General features: G+C 36.9%; 1 long non-coding RNA gene across 1 annotated transcript in view; it reads left to right on the forward strand.

Moving 5' to 3' along the window:
* Positions 1 to 21,393, forward strand: part of LOC139698979 (uncharacterized) — a 502,793-nt gene that overhangs the window by 149,545 nt on the left and 331,855 nt on the right. Inside the window, exon 2 of the long non-coding RNA XR_011703039.1 lies at positions 1,320 to 1,361. This is a non-coding gene — a long non-coding RNA (uncharacterized lncRNA). The remainder of the gene's footprint in view (positions 1 to 1,319; positions 1,362 to 21,393) is intronic.

Genomic DNA, 21,393 nt, shown 5'->3' on the forward strand with positions numbered 1-21,393 from the left:
TCCACCGTGAAAAGCGAAAGTTTCACTCTCAGAAAAGAGCGCCGGAGAGGAGGAGGAAGTGGAATTTTGAAGGGAAGGAGTGGAGAAGTGGGGTAAGGTTGGTGGATGAAGTGGCGAGAGTGGCCAAGGGTGGAGGGGGAGGAGACGGGGAAGAGGGAGGGTTTTGAGTCGTAGGGGTTTCGGCGGGGTTGAAATCGATAAACTCTGTGACGGGAAGTTTCCGATTTCATAATCCCATTAAAGTGTTTAAACTGCTCCGTTAAGAGAGAGAGGGGTTGGTTGGGAGAGGGAGGGAAGAAAATTTAATGAGGTAAGATCCATGAGATGGACCACCCAAGGGGAGAAGAGGGAGTGAGGGGGTTATGTAGGGCAAAGGTTTCTGAAGGTGGGCGTGGTTTGGAGGGAGTGTTTGATGGGGCATTTTACCACCCTCAACCCTCACCCCCTCCCCCAATAACCGCCAAACCTCGTCGCGAACAGAGACCCCGGGAATGTTTATAGAAATCCCATTAAAGTCCAAGGTGACTCTGAAGGGATGGAAGGAGGGAGTATGGAGGTAGATAGGGGTTGTGGATTCATGCCTTAGATATAGTTCCCCGTCGACTCCCTCACCCTCGTCAAAGGCTGCGGGCGTGAAAGAATCATTCGCCTCGGGTGGATTCGGTACCCGCGAGAGGATGAGGAATTTTTTCGTCTTCCACTGGGTGGAGGAGGAAGTAATATGAGATAAATAGGAAAGAATAGACTCCAATGAGTACCATCTTTTTTTTTCTTGTCTTTGAAATTGACCGTTTGGTTTTCGACCCTCTAGTTTCGAATTTTATCATCCGCGGTTCAAGAAACATGGCGAATGTGCATCCACCGGTTTCGTTCTTGTGCACTATGCGGTTTATGAACGGATTTCGAGCGATTCTACTTTCGTCCATTCTATATTATTGCAATATCAAACTTTGAGTATATTAACTGGTTACTTTTAGGAAATAAATATAAGAAATAAGTCAAGAAATTTTCCTAGAGGGATATCACCTCTTTTTCGATTTATTTTCGATACTATGATATTTTAAGTTATCATGCTGTGTACAATACGTATGCAATCTGAAATACCTGATGTTACTACTTACTTCCACCTTGGTTACCTAATATTGTAATTGCTATTCTTTTCTGTATCACTCGGTTTTTATTACTTTTGAATTGCCAATTTCAATAATAAGCATTGGAAATCTTTTTAGACATTTATAATTTGCATGACATAACCAAATATAATACTTTATTATGTAAAAGACCAAGACTGAACTAATTTTGGTCTTCTTTTTTTGCAGATGAACCTTCATCGGAAGTCATTCTAAACCGTGATTTAAAAGGTAATAAATAATTTTATATTTTATTTTATTGCTGCCATAAAAATCTTCAAATATTCATTCCGTAACTAAGGAAATTTTGCATATTTCTCCACAATTGGTGTATCCATTGGCGTCCATTTTTGAGTTATTCAAAGTCTTCAAACTTTATTTTTTCAAAGAATGCTCAAATTATTACTGGAATGAATAATGCTAATATTATCACAGTTATAAAAAATATCTATTGTTAATTGATGGGCGGTATTACTCGTAAAAAATTTGGATCCATCTAACTCTAGAGTTTGAAATGATGGGATGGCCTTCATTTAATTTTACCACTAGCTGATTCACAATATGCACTGGTAAGACTTATACTATTATTTCGTGAAATGGACATTAACCAGGGCAAAATACTGACTATTAACATGAAATGAGAAATATCGGCGGTTATTCTCGGAAAACACTCTCACTGCAATAGGACCACTTGAATAAGTTGCAAATATTTTTAAATATTTTAAGTTTTCAACCACCATATATAAGTAATTTGAACTACATGTACATGTAAATATATAAACAGATTTGGCTTACTAATTATTCCGAGATAAATTAAATTATGATGCTGCGCCAAGCCTGAAATTATCCTACTATCACCACCTATTTCTAGAAATCGCTGCTAAGTTGCTATCAACATTTTCGTGCATAACTTTAGTATTTCGTGTTTTTTTGGTGAGCAGAATGAAATTCAAATGAAGCCTATTAAATGCAAAAATAGAGATACTTGCGTCCACTTAGCATAGTGCAGCTGACAAAGCATGATTGAGACGGTAGACGGATAAAGATTTTCTGAAAGCAAGACCAGGAAATATCTTTTTTTACTAAGCTATCATAAAAAGAATTTTTTTGTCAGAATACGGTAACTATTCCACCAGATAATAAGCAGGAAATTGAAGTTTTCTTTTGAACATTAATTTTATCCAAATTTTATCATCTAGATGAAAGGATTTTTGCATGAGTGTGCGCGCTGCTGTGGGTGTAATTTTCCGTGTTGTTTTTTTTGCATGTGGTATTTTTCCTTTTTACGGTTGGTGACCTAACACCCCCCGCCACACGCCCTTGCGGCGGCTTGCGGGGTATTATGTAGATGTAGATGTAGATGTAGTTCAAGAGCTAGTGTAAATTTACCCTATGCCTTTAAATAGATACCTTTTATAAATTTGGCCAATGACAAACGTTGTTCACAAATATCGTGATTGAGCAGATGACTTTATAGAAGCGTAGAAATCATTTAAGGCTAATAAACAGACGTGAATGTCATCATCGTTGGAACCAGTTGCAATGCCTGTCATCCAGAATAATTATAAGAGGTGGTGGCCTTTTAATCAGTGATACAAAATCTCTTTTACCTCTTTAAGAGAGTGTTGGGTTGGAAACGGGGTTGAAGGTATAAATTCTTTCTTAAATTACACCTCCAACTCATGGTTCTCTTGGTGTCTTTCCTAAATATCATCTGACGCAGGCGAATGTTTACTCTGCCGTTCCTACTTCGCTGAAGACATAACTCTTAGAATTCACCGCCTATACCAAATGGCGGAAAGATCCTCAGCAGTCTCCTGTCTCCCATGAACACCAACATTCAGAGTATATTGATCGATACGTACGACCCATTTCCCATTTGAAGTAGTTCATCACAAAAGCCGATAAATTCAAATGAATTTTCAAATCGGTCCACTTAATTGTTCATTGACTTACGCCCACAAGGGAGGGGTGACTGAGAAGAGATTTCTACTGCAGCTTTTTCCTTAAGATCCTGGATTAATATTTTAATTTATTGCTAAAATTACTGATGTCAATAAGCCAACTTTGAAACTTATCATACTCCACAAAACTTAAATGGTTAACCCCATGCGTTTGGTGCAGAACTCCATGCAAAAGGAATGGCAATGGTTAATCCTCCTTTTCCTCCTTAAAATTGCCCATCCCGACTTCATCCGCAGCCCACACACGCGCTAACGGAGCAGTCTGAGATACGCGGATAAGTCGCTTATTACTCCAATCTACTTTTATCTTCTGTAATGAATTTAATAGTTTTAGACAATATACTACATAGAACATATTCTCGAAACAAATGAAACAAAGGCATCTTAATTGTATTCTTATGCTTCTCGCTTTTGGTGATTTAATTACAGCTATGGTATCACGTTCACCTTTTCCTTTCTGGACCCAAACTGAAAATCTCCAAAGTAATCATTTTGCCTCCTCTCCACCCTCTTATTGATGGCTCTGAGTGCAACTTTAACTGCATGCCATATCAAACTTATTAATCTATAGTCCTCGCCAATTACGGGCTTCATTTACATTTTTACGGTCAATGATTTAACGAAATATTTCAGTTAAATTCCTCCTTTATAAATGCTACGAATTAGTTCATTAATATCTTCCTCTCACCTTTCCCTGAATCCTTAAGTAGGTTCGCAGTAATGTTAAGAGCCCCCATGGCATAATTTAGTTTCGATTTCCTAAATTCCCTCCCTATCTCGGATCAAGTATGCATGTAAAAGCGCGGGTGATTTTGAATACTTCACGAGTCTCACTCCTCTTTCTAAACTGCTCATTCTGACACTACATCCGCACCTGAGTAGTTTGAGATACGTACAAGTTACGGATAAGTCGCTCATCCCACCAACCTACTCATATTTCCGCAACAAATAAATTCATCCTACCCGATTCACGTTTTCAAAAGCCTTTTTGAAATTTACGATGCAAATAAATATGTTGATTGTATTCTATGGTTCTCTTCATTAGTGACCTCATTACTGCCCTGACATCATTCATGCCTCTGGGCTAGAAATTGCGGGTCCCAAATTCGTCTGCCGTGAAGTTGAAAACGTCTTGAGTAAGATGAGTTAAGAGCTTACAAGAGGCTGTTAAAGGGGGGGGGAGGTTGAAGGTGGTTGGTCGCGGGGAAGGGGAGGTGGAGTCGCCGGGCGGTTTGCGAGTTGGAGCGTGGGAAGAAGGATGAAAGAATCCGAGAGAGGACTCCGCGACGTTCCAGACACTAGCGGGGAGGGGAGCGGATGGGGACTTGGCCACGAGGCAACGTCCACATCTTTTTAAGTCTCCGGTTCCCCGAGGGCTGGGACACGCCAAGGGTCCTTCTGGACGGCGAAGGGAGAGAGAGGGAGTGGAGCACAAGTAATTTTGAGTCACTCCAAAGTCCTTCACGACGGAATGGGGCAACTTGTTTCTCGCGGAAAGAGCGTTAGATAACAAGGTTGTTGATATCCGCAGCCCCGCAATGACTCTTCTGGGGCGTTTCGTGGCCAAGCACCTTTAATGAGTCGTCGATGGAGTTTCTTCACTAATCTTTTTTTCTTCAAATTAATTCTCAAATATCCCGTTAATTAATCTTCTGTCTTAATATTTTTTTAAATTTGAATGGTACGTAATTCGCAACGAAAAAACAATTCTTAGACCTTCACAGTGAGGAAATAAATCAGAATGATTTTTTATAACATTGATAAAGCTAACAGTTTCAGGCTTAACTTTTTAGAATTCTTTCATGGTGAGGGTGAAAGAAAGAGAAAAAGAACAACTTTGCACTTCCACACACTTTTAATATAACACGACCATGGTTTCGATGCTGCGCATCATCGAAACCATGGTCGTGTTGTATTAAAAGTGTGTGGAAGTGCAAAGTTGTTCTTTTTCTCTTTCTTTCACCCTCACCATTGCGACACCTGACTTATTTCCTCCTTTTGGCGTTTTGGTTTTTTCCGCACATTATCTTATTTCGGTAACCGGATTCCGATATGTTTTTGTGCTAGTGGCCAAAGAAAGTATCTGGGCAAAAAATATTAGATGTTTAAGAATCAAAATATCATGCATTACTAATGCAGAGTTAAAACTAAATAAGCAAGAATAGAATGGTGAAAAGGATATTATAATCAGTTTTCCCCAATTGGCAACGATATACAGGAAGTCATGCATATATGTAACTTTGTATTTTTTGTATACTGATTGAAAAAATTTCGTAAAGATGATTTTAGCGGTTTGAACACAAAAATATTTGGCTTAAGCATACTTTAATGGGAGTAAACCATAAACACAGTAATCAACCCTGAGGCCGGTCTGGTAGAGTCCACCCAGTACTAAGCCCGACGGCGTGTGACATTCACACATCAAGGTAGTAGAGCCAGTTCCTTTCCCATGTTTCAAATTCCCACGATGGATTTCAATTATGATGCATTAATTGTTATAGTTGAAAGTAGCGATGGAGCTGCAGGTGCCCAGAGATTTGCGTGGGAATGGAACCCGGGACCCTCCGGTCCGTAGTCCAACGCTCTACCTCCTGGACTACCGCGACCTACTTGAATGGGAGTATTTAGTAAAATTACTGAAAAGAAAATATAAAACTTATTTTACTCTACGAGTAAGTAAAAACTTATGAAATATGATTTCACTTCGCTGCAGCCGAGGCCATGGTTACAGCACCCTTAGAGAGACAAATATGTGATTACTTTTTCATTCTGTGAGGGAAAGCTGCAATGCAATTGGCTGATTAGCAGCAGGATCAGCGAAGATGTATTTTGTGTTTGTGAACGGCCAAGAGGAAAAGGAAGGAATATATACCGAATAAAATCACTGCAGAGTTATTATATTAGTCGTAGGTGTAGAATAAGATAGGTATATTGCATTACAATATATACACTGTGATCTTGACAGGGTAAGAGATTTTTAGATGAAGAAAAACTACAGAATTATATATTTATAGAACTACCTATTTCAAAAGTTTCTAAGTTTGGGAGAATCAATTTAGTAAATATCAAGATAGGATGGCCTATATAAGCAGCTTTTGGTTCGGTGTGTAAATAAAATAAACAGTTTATAATATTGTTTCTACAAGCAGTCTCCATGAGATGTGTGTAATTGTATGATATAAAACTTCAAATCTTAAGCCAGTCGTTTAAAAAATAAAAATGAGCCATGAAAAGCAATTTCAGATTCTTCTGTGAAATTTCAATTAATTATTTTATGAGACTTTTGTAGCTAAATACAATTCGTGAAATAAATGAATGAATATCACGAGACTTTAAATATTTATTTTTTTTTACTTATAGCTTACATGTGGTTTCAATGTTCAAAATTATATTCATATTTTCCAATATTTCATTGACACCAGTAGGTTACTTCAAAACTTACTTTGCAAATATGTGACGTCTCGAATTCGAAATAATAACATTCACCTTATGTTTGAGAGCTAAGCACAATACTGCTTACGATAGAGTTCACTTGGTAATGCCTAATGATGCAATGTCATAAGTAATATAACATTTTAAAATTTATAAATATTTATACGGCATTAAAAAGTATAAAACAATATGAAGTTTAAAGTGTGTTTGTTTCTTTGATAAAACTTCTCTTCGAAATCTCACGAGGAGTTTGTAATACACATAAGAATCAACAAGAAGTCTTTGCTGCTATTTGGGAGTTTCATAAGGTTTATTCAAGTTTTTTTTATCATTATTCTACTAGTATAATCTGAAGTTTCCCTCAACTAGAAAATTTAATATGCTACATGATTGTTTTTAATTAACTGAAGATTTTCCGTTAATGTTTAACTTAAAAAATGTATTAACACTCTCAAATTGATAATGCAACGCTTCTATATGTTAAGACAGGGTCAAAAATTAGAAAAACAAACATGTACTATATTTTGTAGATATGAATGACACCTCAACTTTAAGAGAATATTCCAAAATTAATGAAAATAGGTCCATAAAACCAAATTTGATAATAATAACTATATAAAATACATAATGACGTGTATACATTGTCATTATGTATTGTTCTTCATGGTACTATTAATGATTTTGGCGAGTTTCTTTTAATGCTATGGTAGAGCAAGTGCAGCGATCAGAGATATTCGTGCAAATAACTTTCGATGCTTTGCTCCAGGTACACTCCAATGAATTAAAAATGCAGAAAAATGTAAAGTGTTTCTGGAAATAACTTTAAAATAAAATCAATATAAATATAAGGCGTTCTATCTTTTCATATCTCAAGGTCAGAGAACTCAAAGCATTGACTTACAAGCACTATTCACTGTCAGAGAGTAAATAAGTGAGTTCCCTAACCTAACCTCCAAATAACGTAATATATAAATCGTCACGTTTGTAAATACACACCGCAAAATTCTGAATGGAAAATGGTCTCTTAGCTTAAAAGGTACTTATTTTTTTCGCAATATTCTAAAGAGGTTCTCTACACGGAACTGGTATGTTCATCCAATTGGAGATTAGCGCACAAGATTATAATAATATATACTCGTAGATGCGGATATAGAACGTTAATGTTCTCCCAAAATCATCACCACTGAATTGCCTAAACGAAGCTCTTCTCCTGATCCGCGTTGCGGGCACGTGTTAACTCTCCACACTCCATCTAATTTTTTTCAATTTGAAATCGAAAGACGTCAACAAAGAGGCGGTTTGATCTGACGCCAATTCGATCTTAGGAGCCGGCCGCCCGAAGCACCAATAAAATCCAGGCAGTTTTATTTCCTCGAGGATCGTTCAGCTTTCACTGCCGACCCGCCCTCTGGCGAAACGGCGCAGGACGAGAATCAGGCGGGAAAGGTTTGTGTTATTTCACTCATCCGTTTGGATGTTAAGCCCTCAAAACACCGCATAAAATACCGCGGTGCCTCGAATGAGTGAGCCTTGGCCGGGAACCCAGTCCATAAGAACCCAGGTCAGAATCGCATCGCCCTCCCTCCTCATCGGGTGAATTTACACGCAACCATCTCCTCCTTCATTTCATTCTTCCTGGCGCAGTAGCCTTGTTGGTTGTGTTTTGGTTTATTGACCGCAGGGTTCAGATTTGAATCTAGGTGACACTTTGAACGCTCGTTTTCACCCAGGCAGGGTTAATTTTCGGGGGCAAGATGATCTCTCCGAGAAATCTCAGAAGGCCAAGGGAAAGAATTCCTCTGTAATCTAAAGTGTGGTTTTCCACGCATCGTAAGCTTAGTGTGACTTCTTTCATCAGCTGTATAAATTTACCATCGATTTTATTACTGTTTTGTTTTCCTGGGTTTCACAAAGCAGTCAATCCAAGGAAGTATAAGCTCAATAGTTGGCTATTGTTCATTCCTGTGTAATGCGCGTGAACCATCATTTCGAAAACCGATTGCGGTGAGAGGCTGGGCCTCTGTATCCCGAGCAAACGACGATTGCAGCACCCACTCGCGGCAGAAATGCCGGAGGTATTTCAATCAACGATATTGGTGGGGTCATGACTGCATTGTTCATTCGGTGAAATTCCTTATCTCACATCTCTTAGATTAATAAGAATACTCCGCACCAAGCAAGGCTCTGGTAATTTCATATCTTAAATTTTGGAGATTATATTGGTTAATTTACCGAAATAATCAATTTGCTCTTATCATGGAAGACGGTCATGCAAAGCATGTTTTTTGTCGTGTTTCAGGCATTAATCTCTGTAACAAGAGCACCATGGTTTCTGAAGACTCGGAGGTATGTTAACCACTGACTATCCGATAAGCCAGTCTCAATAGTTGTTCTACCGAACATTTTGCAGCACCAAAAGATAGTTGAATAAATCATAAAAGAGGCAACGATATGAATTATGCGCACACGTACTTTACTATGTATGTACCCGTACATACATAGGATCATCCAGAAATAGTTGGATGCTGTCTTTCTCAACTAAATACTCTACCTTGTCCACATTCCAATTCCTTAAAAAGTCTCCTGTCTGGCACCCCTCTTCAATGGAGATACCTATTTTTCCCTTGGCCTTACCCTGTCTCATTTTTTCCCTTCTAACCTATTTCTCCTAACAAATCAATTAACCCAAAATGAGTTCAATCCATCCGGATCATCATTTCGGTATCAGCATCATCTTCTCAAGGCGGAGCATTGTCGTTGCAGCCATTGATCTCTCTCCATTGGCATTCTTTCCAGTTCATTGCCTGCTATTCCTCTCATTGTACTTTTTATATCATCTATACATTTCTTTCTTGGCGTTTCACATCCTTTTTTCCGATTATTCTCCCCTCCATTATATTTTCCAGGAAGTTGCTGTGTCTGAAAACATGTCCAACAACTTTAATTTTCCTTTTCTCCATCTCTTTTATTAAATTCTCGTTTCCTCTTTAAAATCTCGCAATACTTCTATGCTGCTTTTCTTGTCGGTTCATCTTGTTCTTGTTATCCTTTTCAAAATCCACCCTTTCCATTGGTTCTAATCGAGCCTTTTCACTCTTTCCCAATGGCCAAGTTTCTCATTCATATAATAATATACTCCAAATAGACGTTTTTTCAAAGGATTTTCTAAATGCCGCTTATCCTTGAGTCCTCGATCGTTAAATTTACGAGGGGTTCTGTCCTGTTTCTAGAAACTAACATAGCTTTGGTTTTCTTCACATTTATTTTCAGTTTCCATTTTGTCAAAGCAGTGGACAGGGTTTTGAGCATTCTGCTCATATCTTTGGCTGATTCTGCCAGGGTCAAAATATCACCAGCAAACCATATGCTGTGTATATTTTTTCATATCATATCATCATTAAAATTTCCACATCCAATCTTCTACCTCTGATATCTACATTTTTAAATGAATTTCTTATTTTCTCAACTTATCTCCATTTGACCTTCACCATCTACTTCCATCACCAGGTTTCCGAGGCTTCTACGAGTATTTTTCTCTTTTCTGCTTTTCCAATGATCTCATGTCACCCATCCGCAGAATTTCACGCTCAATACGAATTCTTCCACTTTTTACGTCATTGTTTTTTTATTTCCTTCAGCATGGTAATTGCTACTTTACGGTAAATGCCTTCTCAACTAATCTTTTCTTGACAACATCGTGCTTTTTCCATTTTACGTTATGGTACTTCCATGATAGATGAAGATTTCACTTGCTTCTCTACCCTTAACGAACTCTCTGCCTTAATCTTATTCTTTCAAATGCTATGATTTTATTTTACTTACGCTGATTTTCAGGTAATATCCCTTAATTATAGGCTCCATAATGTTTAATGAAACATGTAGATCCTCTCTATTCACTGTTATCACTTCAACGTCTTCTACAAAATGTAGAATTTTAATTTCTCCCCATCCGCCATTATTCTTTTCATACTTTTTTCTTGTGTTTTTTTATTATTTCATTTGAGTTTACGTTTAATAGTGATGCTGATTTTCATTTTGTGTTACTTATTTATTCTGTTTTGCTTCCTTTTCCTACAATATAGGACAAGTATTTCCGGTAATTTCCTCAGACTTGTTCTCTTGCTCTGAATCTAAACTTTTTCGTTTTCAAAAATCCTGCTTCAATTGGCATTTTCAATGTCTTTCTTCTGGTCAGGGACTGCTATATACAATGCATTGTGTCTTGCCCTTTTCTTCTATCAGTAAGCAGTACTAAAATAAGGACTCCACTGCATTTAATTTATGTAAATCACGTAAATTTGTTATTTCGTAAATTAATATCCTGATTATGGTTTTCCGACAGGTGCTTAATATCACTCCCTCCATTCTTCGACTGAATGTCGGAGTTATTTGGTGAGTTAAATATGGAGTATTATGGACACGTGACAATATTGAGTGTTAGGTGTTTCTCACATTTCTCGGTCATCATTTTCTCCGAGTCACGCGAGTATGTCATTGGTCAAATAATTAAATTATGCTGTGCCTCACCCATAATATTTATCACTTAGATTAAAAATCTACCTTGACGGTAGGCTACTTTTATGAACACATAAATAAAAGTCAATTTTCAATTTGAAAGCCGAAAACTAGGTGAAATAATATACATTTTCTAAAGCGTATACAAGTGATATTCAAATAAATATCGGGCCATCGTAGGCTCATACGTTCTTCGTGCTTGAATTTTGCTATGATAATAAGAGAGGCATTCAACACCGTAAGGAAGTATTTTCGGTGTCTCTCGAGTCATCATTCTCCCTGAAATGCTTTCTCCAGAAGATTAGCATGTTGGTTTTTGCATTGTTTGATACATTGTCAACAGACACCTCTCCAAATTTCCATGCGGTTTTGGATTTATTCTCCATTAACCGGTTTCCATGGTGCTCAAAACATGACGACAGCTTATGACCCGAGGGAATTCTTGGTGAGAAATTATTCTAGAGCCTTTCAAAATATACAAATAGTGATGACGTATTTCTCGTTATAATGGAGTTATATAAACACTTCCAGCTAATTCCATCCGTTCTTAACAAGGTACTCAAGATACAAATTATCTGTTAAGCCACAGATCACGTACTTATAAGCGTGGGTAATGCTCCGTATACAAGATCTCTTCCTAAGATAAGGTATTTTGTTTGGACTGTTAAAATCATACACCATAGCTTAATTAGTATTAATACCATTATCAACAAACTCTCTCAACCTTCCTTCGATGAACTCTTTGAAAAACAAATAGATTAAAATTTATTTTAGCTTTGACATGAATTACTTTCACCTATTCCCAAAATGTCCTAAAGGCCGATATTCTTGATACCGTTGTTCAAAAATTGTTTGAGCAGAATTTTCTTTACGTGGAACGATTTTGCAGGATTAAGGTTCACGTTTTGATGAGTTGAAGAATTTTTATATTATAAGAATAGAATTTTTTTATTTGAAACAACAGATACTGCATAGTTTAAGCAACGGATAGGCCATAATGTCTTAAAATCTTTAAAATGAATACAGTGAGGTGAACATTCTCTGAAGTCGCATAGTATGCTGGTGGAAAACAAACACTTCTTCTATACTACCAATGTAGGATTTGCATTTCATTACGTCTTAGCTTATAAATATGCAATGCAAAATTGCTTAAATGTTTGATGCATACTTTCTCAAACTTCATCGCTAGCTTATTCGCTCGAAGAAGAAGAGATTTAGGCAAAGCAGTAGCGCTAATCCTTGCTCTCAGACGCTTAAAACCAACGCGCGGATTAAGGAAGAGATCAACAATTTGTATCGCCATTAACGGCATTCATCTATTGAGTTTGCTGATACATTGCAAACGTTCTGTGTCATCTTGAAACTTTTCTGATCATACACGTTTCCAAATATAGCAATGATAACGACGACTACTCCCCACTAAGATTTTAGCGACGAAATTATATCTTATGAATTTTTAATTTACATTTTACACTCTGCTGCTAAAGATTTCACTCCGTGGGATGTAGGGCTATCTATGGTAAAATATAGGAATGTGTAATTTTCATACCAGTTATTATTAAACCATTTCGATGTATATAACGATGAATTGAGAAAAATCCTAACTGAACGCCGATTCATAGTTTAATGGAGCTGATGAAAGCCATAATACACTGGTTGAAGTTTCATCAGTGCTTATGATGTTCTACCAAATCTACTCTAATATAAATAATTATCAATGACTTTTGGCAAGAACTTTCATTTCCTGCCAGACCTATCTTTTACTAATGTCATTTTTCGTCTTAGAGCCATTTTACTACAATATTAGCGCTAATAAAATCCGAATTTCGTCCAATGAACTCAAACAAACATACAAATTATTCTGCAGCCATAATTAATTGGTGACCTTTTAGAAGAAAAAAGCCAAAGTAACTGTGATAAGCCAACTTTATTGGTAAAAAACTGTATTTGCAGGAAATAAAAAAATAATAAGCTTACTAGGGATGGTGAGGTAGCTAACGTGCTGGCTTTCCATCCAGATGACTCGTGTTCGAATCCTGGGGGTGGCAGATATTTTTCATTGGTATACCGATCCTTACTTGAGATGTTTTGTGGAGAACTCGGTGAGTGAGCACGCCGTCCGTCTGATGGGATTTTAAGCTGCGGACACCTTGGCGCCCTTCGTTAAGAGTAGATTACTACCGACGCCGGGTTTCTCTCCACCCTTCTTCCTTTTCTGCCCATCCCTAATGGCACAAATGAAATTAGCTGCCCGTCGGCCCCCTCCCCTAAAACTAGAACTAATTAGCCTGTTCTGTGTCAGACGTTGTCGGAAGATCTTCGCCAAAAAAAGAAGGAAATAGTCTAATTAATAAGATCAAATAAGGGAATCCTGCAGATAAAGAGAAGCAACAAAAACTCAAACAGATTTTTTAGAGTTGTGCACCATTTCCGTAAAATGGGTGTCATAATGTGCTATTTTTCATGGTTATCATAGAAGTTTTAACAGAGGATATATTAGATAAATATATCACACTCATTAATTCTTACATTCAACCCACAATATTATTCGTTTAAAATTAGTGTTACTTAAAAGAGGCCAGAGTAAATCTTCGTTAATTAATTTTTTATTAAAAATGTTTGTTTACGCTTTTAATGCTTCATTGCAACAATAAAAAACACGTGTCATGTTTGATCTCACCACTCACTGCATTATTTACCTTATCAGTGTACTTTTTAATGGAAAAATAATCTCATAACCGGTTCTTTTTCAAAATTTGTACAAAAGCGAGCGAATTTGGATTAAATTCCTGCAAATTGCACACCCTTGACTGTTGCGGATCTCGATTTATGAGTGTCATTAGGTTGCAAAACTTATGTACACAAGAACATAGTTGTAGACAGCTTTTAACATATTGATGGTCAATTATTCACTCTCTTATCTGACCAAACTGTAAACCTCCGACGATCGACTCCCTCGTTTTCTTGTTATATTTATCTTTCTCGCGTGTCACAATCTTATCCAATCCTTTTAAAGAAAGACATATAGCTTTCGTCCTTTCTCATACTTATATGCGTGTCCTTCATTCCTAATTGAATAATACCACCTTTTTCTCCTCCTTGAAACAATTCTGGGCCTCTTTCTTTCCAGGAACGCCCAAGACTGGGAAAATAAATCATTGCGTTCAAGATGGGCTACCTTCTTCAAATATAGTGCTTTTTATTAAAATTGGCGCATTAACATAATTGGTTAACGTGAATTCTTAAAGACATAATATTGAGATATAAGTCGACTTTTAGTCTCAACGCTTTCATCATAATTTTTCTTCATTTAATATGTTGTTGTCCACATGTACTTAGTAACTCCCCCACATGACAGCAAAACAAAGTAATCTGTTGAGCACCATCTAATTACCCTTAGCAAAAATATTAATATCACCCTTTTTTCGTCAAAATATAACATCACATCTTCTTTAAAATGAAGAAAAGACAAGAAATAGCGTCAGCTCTCGGGGATTTTAGGCGTATTCTTTCGTGACGCAATGCTCAGTTCATTTAAATTTGTGACCTCAATGGCAACATATAAAGGACTGCATTTAAATTACTGAGTTCTTATAGTAGTAAAGGATGTAATTGGTATTTACTTACTAATTACCTTCATTCTCAAAAGCCCGCGCGTTCTCATTTCCCGCTCCACAATTTCTCACAAAACAGCAGAGCCCATTTCGATGGACAATATTGCCTCAGCGCTAAGCTATGGCCCACGAAATACATATTAACTCAAGCCTTAAGTTATTTATGCCCCCACCAGCATTAAATGCAAGCCTCTCTCGCGCCACGTGCTGAAAGACGACATAATCTCGAGTGAATTGGTTCGTTTAATTGGACGGGCGGCTTCAGTTCATCGCCCCCGGCCCCTTGCCCTGGCTTTCACGAGCGTCTCTCTCATGAATTGGCGTCCGTTAAGTCTTTCTCATCTCCTTGAGCCGCAGGGGAGGAGCAGATGAAATTTGCCGGAGGTGCTTGAAAAGATAAGTTTCTTGTGATTTGCTTGGTGCTAAAGAACAAGTCAGTTATGCCACACGGAGAAACCCGGCGCGAGAGCGATTCACACAAAATCGCCATCCTTCATCAGGTTATTCAGGAATAATTATGACCGCGAATTCCTTAAAAAATACCATCAAAAACCACCTAGAATGCTGAAGAAAGAAAATAAAATAAAGCAGTACACTTTAAGCGTCAATTGTTTCTTTATTTTTAGTTCGCATTATCTATACCATGTCGAATTAATAATGAGGGTTTAGACACTGTCACAGGCGTTACATGATGAAGGCCTTGCATAGGGAAGACTAACATTGCAGATTCCACCAAAATTTTAATGTGTGACCATGGCTTTGTCGCGAGGCAGCATCATCAGGTGATATGCTGAGAAATACAAAGTATATATACTTGCAATAACTTTGGAGGAGAGGAATAGAGAGGTCTTATTAGCTGGTTAAGGGTAAGTACTACTACGCCTCATTTTACCTCCACTTACCTACATATATAAATGTACAAACATTTTTATACATAAATATATATATATATATATGCATAATTATGCATTTATTTGTATATATATATATATACATATGCAGTCATTACTTCTCTATCTTCCCTCACACGTTATTTCTTGGCCATTTCGACGGAATTGAGAGAGAAAGGAAAGGGGGCCAAGGGATGGGGAGAACGGGAGGCGGAGGAGGGGTGAGAGTAATGGTTGGGGAGAGGAAAGAGCGAGGAGAGGCTAGAGGGGAGCGGAGATAGGGAAGGAAGGAAAGGGAGGAGGTGGAATTGACACTATATATATATATATATATATATATATATATGTATATATATATATATATATATATATATATATATATATATATATATATATATATATATATATATGTATATATATAATGTATAATAATGGGACGGCACAATAGAACACAAATAAAATAGTAATACTTAAAAGGACACTCACACGGTAAATTGTTTAAGCTTTCGGCCTTCTCCGAGGCCTTCTTCAAGTAAGACTCTGGGTATGTATGTATATGTTTACATATATCGTGTATATATCATATATATGCATATAAACATTTATTAAGATTGATTAAGACATTTAAAACAGAAGCAGAAAGGGATGACACTTATGTAGTTTTGACGTTTAGCCGTCACCGCCGTCATCATCAGAATCTTGGATTCTTTTGATAACGGCCATAGATAAATATATTGATATAAAAATATATATAATATATACTTATGTTCTCTCATCAACGCTCATAGAAAAACTGTTGCCTTAAACAAAACTCCTTAAAGATGAAATAGTGAAAAAAAATCATGTCGGCAGTAAGGCTCTGTAACAGACCAGAGGTGTTCTTGAGTTTAGAACTAAAACATTAAATTTCGACAATTTATGCCAAAAATAATGATGGACCAGAAAGGAAGCTTTTTTAACAGTAAGAGACACATTTTACCGGAGTACAACATTTATCTCTTCATTAAAAATTATTGCTAAAAATCTTCAGTAAGAGCTTAGCAGAAAAAATCACGAATTCTCAGTTAAATGGCAACCTGCATTTAAAATTTGCACGCAGAACATGCGCACCCCGAACGGGAGCGAGAGCTGCTGATACATATAAATACGGGAACAACTTGTTGAACGTGATAATTGGATTAGCAGTGGCGTCGGCAGCGCGCTTAACTGATCATAAACGGCTATCACGTGCGAGGAGCTGCACAAACATACGAGTCAACTCGTAATTACAAAACCAATGCAAAGATTCATGGAGTAAATATTTGGCGGGTGTCGAATGAGGAGCAGAATAATGTGAGCTATGGAGTAAGGAGCCAAATCTATATTCAGTGGTGGATTTAATAAGAATTCATAATGGATTAGTGCCACAGTCTCTTTTAATGCTAGTGGCAAATGTATTTGAAATGCGAATCGAAAGATTTTAGTTCATTTTAATCGTAATGGTCTCAGAGGAGATGTATATGTTTTTTCTGTGGTAATTACTCTATGTGTATGGAATTTTGTTGAGCTAATTAGCGAGTGTCTGTTATGAAGATATCATACAGAAAATGTCCTTAAATAACCAGATGTGTGCTTGAAAACATTGTACATCAAGTTTATTGTAAAATGTTGTCATAAAAATCCATCATGATAGGAAAAATAGGCTCACTAAACAAGTATGTACCTATTTGTCAATTGTGGAAAGTAAAAATTTAGCTAACGAAAGAACTGGGTTCTTTTTTATTTTCATTGGATCGATACACAGTTGTCTTAATTACTCAAGTATGATTGTTGAGATATGCTCAAAGTCACAAAATATGGCAATCTGCTTCTTCTCTTTTTAGTGTAATAAGAAACCTTATTAATACTTTTTCAGGATAAATCAAACTTATCTGCGTAAAGAATTATTCATTTATGTATTAACCAAGCGGATGTGTAAAAACGGTGACTATATTTATGCACAGCCTAAGATTTCGTCACTTATATGCGGTGCGTATAGAGTTGGTTAGCTTCATTTTCGCTCAGGTTTACCAAAACCCAGGCTCCTTGAATGAGGTGATCGTAACTTAACATCAACTGAAGTGAATGCATGCGTGGAAGAGGAGGTGTAAAAACTAAATCTTATTAATGCTGAAATCTTTTTTACAAATTCGAATTCAACAATTAAGTTTAACTTCAAGAATTAAGTATGTCCACACGAATGAGATTTCTTTTTTAATCCTGTCTCTGAAAAAGATAATCACGGTGGTGACCACGAGGAAAGTAGTAATTTTTTAGAACTACGGTCACAGCTTTGAAGCATTTCACCAGAATAAGTCGGAATAATGGCCGAGAAAATGTTGAACAATGATTTAGGAGCAGTGCCTACTTTCCACCTGTAACATTGAGCAGTCAGTCAGTAGAATATGATACTGCTGGAGTTGACATCAATGCTGTGATTGAAATATATTTCAAAAAATTTCACTCTTCAATAAAATTTCGGGTTTTGCGTAGGACAGAGCAGAGGTCCCGTAAGCCTCACGAATAATTTTGTTTGTCTCTTTAAGAGATTTTTTCAGTTTAGCACAAAACTTAGTAATCGCGTATCGTTGCTCGATTGTTGATTCCATTTATTCCGTAACACGGTCGTCACGCAGAGGTTTACAATAACTGACGTCCTTCCACTTCCACAGCTTGGAGAGCACTGAAATCGATTTTGCGGCAAAGCTTAGAGTTTTCCCCATCTACCTGCAAGTATTTTAATTCCACTCCAATCAACAGAAGTGGCGCCAAAAATTTAATTGCATTACTTTGGGAATGCAGTCTATAAAATAGGATTCCTTTTCATAAGGGGATAATGTGAAAATTGTGAACGCGGTATAATTGCCTTATCGCTACACTTGATTAACCTATAATATTAGTTTTCACTCAGATAACTACATTTTACTGAATTATAACAAAATGGATGGGAATTAGAACACACAAGAACATATATATATATATATATATATATATATATATATATATATATATATATATATATATGATTAATTACTTATATCATCATCTAATTATTTTCTACGTAATATGATTTAATATTTCACTGAAGATGAATTATAGAGACAAAACTTGGTCGGGGAAGCAGCTAATTACTTCGTATTCCTTTACTTTTTGTAACGATTACTTTCCAACCTTAATTTGAACGATCTGTTTAGATGATTTTTTGGTCCAGTAATCTATGCTGCTTTGATAGCGGACCGTAAAAAAAGGTCGACGGGTAAAAATAGATTTTGTATCGGTTAGCAAACAGACGTCACCCATCGAAGCCTACGTCTCAAGACTCAAGAGCGCACGGGAGTCGGAGTAAGTGGCGCATAGAGCGGCGGGGCGCGGCGTATCTCCCCTCGAGGAGGAAGATGATGATGGTTGGGCGGCGTCGGGGGAAAGAAGACGAGCAGTCAGTCAAACGAGGACTTGCGCGCATCCACGCCCCTTAGCCATTTCCTCCCGAACCCTCGGGTCCGCCCCGGGCGAGACTCTCCTATCTCCTCCCACCTCCCTCTGCCCCGACTCCTTATCCTCGAGAGAAAGAAAGAAAACCTCCTTCTCATTTCAACAGACACTCTTTCGAGGCGATATCAACGCTGGGGAAAACAAACCAAATGTATTACATTTGGGTACAAACGACCCGAAAGGTTGAGAGCGCGTGGGCGAGGAGTTGGGGAGCACAAACAAGAACACACGGACGTTTGCAAAAGTGTTTCTCCTTCTCCCTCGAAACCAATTCCGAGGACTCTTAGGGAGGAGCGTTTGGACACGCCATAAACATTTAGGAAACCGTAAGAGGGAGGCGTAAGAAATGACCTCCATGAAAGCCAAAGAAATGATATTTTGTCACAAGTTTTTACGATTGAAAATTTAAGTATGCGTGTTAATAAGAAGCAATGGAAAGTTTATAGGAGCATCGGCGGCCAAAAAGAGAGCAATGCAGACCTAGTCACGGATCCACTAAACATTCATCTGTGAATAGTTGTTTATTTTACTAAACGAGAATCTGGTTTGCGTTGGATAGTTTTAATGGTTTTAATTGGTGAATAGAATCAACATCATACGCGTCATTATGTAATCAAGGGTTGATTACTAATTGCAGGACTAGGGCCCAGACCATACCAAACTCACTCGATATTAGAGATTATTGCGAGAACCAAGGGGCTCATTAAGAACTTATATAAAATCAGTACTAAGGACTAGGTACCCGCAGGAACTACTCGATTAAGATGCTCCGATTTTCTTCACACGATGTTTGTATTCACAAAATATTCAACGTTGAACGCGCGAAATATTTTATACGCGCTGGACCTTACGCCTTTCCTTTCGCGACCAGTTGGCTCATTATTACTACATACAATCTCATAGTTACATGCTAATGCCATTGGAGCCCATGAAATTTGGCTAACAAAGTCATATTATACATAGGCGGATATGCAGCAGCTTAAAAGAAATATCAAGGAGTCAGCAGCGAGCTAGAGAAGAAAAGGAAAGACTTTCAGGGGTCTAGGACATTAGTTCCTATATGCATGCACATATACAGACTTATATTTATATATTTAAATTTAAAAAGAAACCGCTTTTGGGGCAATTTTAAATCTTTATAGGTAGTCTACCGGGTCGATTTACATAATTTCTATTAATATCCAATGGATGATTCGCCCACTAACTGACAAATGGCTGCTTTAGGAGTTGACAGGTTAGCGGGAGGCCGTTAAGGTAGGTTTTACTTTTTTTACATTTGGCAATACGTACATATATTAAATTGAGAAGAATGAATTTCAAAAGAAGTTTCTTGATTTTAATACCTTATTTGTCTCCCTCCATACCCAGCTTATCTTTCCCTTCCTTCTTCATAGGCACGTTGTAACTTCTAATCTGCGTCCATCCGATTTCCTACGGAGTTTGTTAACTTAAAGAGAAAAAGCACGGGTTCTAATTTTCATTAACTAATGTCCTACATTAAATCGGATCAAAACTAATGACTACATCATTTTGCGTTTTATTTAATGAGATTTTTTTGTAATTGATAAAGAATTACTTTTGGCTGAAGTTATAATTTCTTAAATTATATAAATGAGTAGAGCGTTTTTTATATTCAATATTCAATACATTCTTTCATATTCAATAAATCTTTTGAAACTTAAAACTTTTATTAAAATGTTTTTGCAGGAATAGCACGATATCTAGTTTATTAACCTAAGTTTAAAAGCAGTCGAATATGAAAAAAATGCATTATCATATATTTTGATGTAAATAATCTCCAAAGCTACTGATATTGGGTTTATCAATAAAAACCGTCGGTAGTAGGAACGTTTTCATTCCAGCTCTACTGGTTTTATTCCACCGACGCTCATGATTAACATGATTTTTTGAATATGGGTAGCAACTTAAATCTTGAAAATATAGAGGATATAAAGCACCAACATTACGCTTTTGCCATAGATAAGTTTTTCTGTTTCTTTATCTCAGTCAGTTCAACAAGACGGGAAATATTATTTGTTTGTATTTATTAAATACATATACACCGAGCTCTCAATAATTAACGAAAGACTTAAAATTGCATAGAACCTTTCAAATCTAATTTTTATGTAACTGTGATGAATATGATCATGAACCATAGCCAAGAGAGCCAGGAGAGCCAAATGTAAAAATTTGCAATGTCTATAAACACCATTATAAGTCTTGTACGACTATTTCAAAATGAATTGGCAACACTCTTTCAATCGCATTATATCTACCAAAAACTTAAGAGTGTAAAAATTTCTACACCTAAGATGACGTTCATGTAGTAAATATCAAT

This window comes from Hetaerina americana, unplaced genomic scaffold, assembly GCF_022747635.1.
Source record: "Hetaerina americana unplaced genomic scaffold, ioHetAmer1.1.p SCAF_10, whole genome shotgun sequence".
NCBI classification, from domain to species: Eukaryota; Metazoa; Arthropoda; class Insecta; order Odonata; family Calopterygidae; genus Hetaerina; species Hetaerina americana.